This window comes from Lygodium microphyllum, chromosome 29 (assembly GCF_053477565.2).
Source record: "Lygodium microphyllum isolate KBCC chromosome 29, Lygodium_microphyllum_v1.1.10, whole genome shotgun sequence".
In the NCBI taxonomy this organism is placed as follows: domain Eukaryota; kingdom Viridiplantae; phylum Streptophyta; class Polypodiopsida; order Schizaeales; family Lygodiaceae; genus Lygodium; species Lygodium microphyllum.
In genome coordinates, this window is record NC_141163.1 from 10,555,898 (window position 1) to 10,556,771 (window position 874).

Consider the following 874-nt stretch of genomic DNA (forward strand, 5'->3'; position numbering starts at 1 on the left):
TGTCCAGACGGGGCTGTCTAGGTTGCCACCAAGCCGATGACTCCCTTCTTCCATTCCTTCTCAAGTCCTAACGCTGCACAAAGCTAGAAGCGCACGCGGGAGCGGGAGCTCCATCAAGTTCTTGTGCGTCCAGGAACGTAGGCACGAGCCAAAAGCCGCACCCGCTTCACTTGCAGCAGCGTGCCACGTGTGCTGCGTTCTGCCCCACATGCACGCTCAGCTTCAGTGTTTGCGTCTATCTGGGCGCCAAGCGAGAGGTGCTCTTGTTTCGTCTCTTCGGAGACATCTGATAAAATTGGAACGATACAGAGAAGATTAGCATGGCCCCTGCGCAAGGATGACACGCACAAATCGAGAAATGGTCCAAATTTTTTTCGCCTTTCGTCGCTGCGTCGGGCCGGATCCGAATATGTTTTTGTTTTCGACCTTCTTCCTGCTGCCCGCGCCGCAAATGTCGAGAACCCGGCTTTTCTCCTCGTAACGCAAGAAGGAGCTTGTGCAAAGGTTCCTTTCTGGAGGGTAGGCGCTCCCAACAGCTGCAGGACGGCACTCGGGCCCATGTCTGAGAACGGAAAAAAGTAGAAGGACATGTAACCCCTCAAAATTCACAGGCTTCTCTAGTCCCACCCTCTAAGAGAATATACAGCATTACTGTATACATCATGGCCTACTAGGCCATACAACGCAGCAAAACAATTTGAGGATCCAATGACTTTTCTCTACCTTCTCTAAAATTGCTAGAAGTTGAGATGTGAGGAGGCCATGGATATCATCCCCTCGCGAGGACCGCCTGCCCGGGTTGAGAACGGCACTGTTCCTGTGTAGCTAGATATGCTTGAGAGTCACTGCTCTCAAAGAGTTAACTCGTACTAAC

At 51.9% G+C, this 874-nt stretch overlaps 1 non-coding gene across 1 annotated transcript; it reads left to right on the forward strand.

Annotated features, from left to right (window-relative positions):
- The first annotated feature begins 270 nt into the window (after positions 1 to 270).
- Positions 271 to 373, forward strand: LOC148010373 (U6 spliceosomal RNA). The gene has a single exon (XR_015689631.1). It is a non-coding gene; the product is annotated as a U6 spliceosomal RNA (small nuclear RNA).
- Positions 374 to 874: the final 501 nt, after the last annotated feature.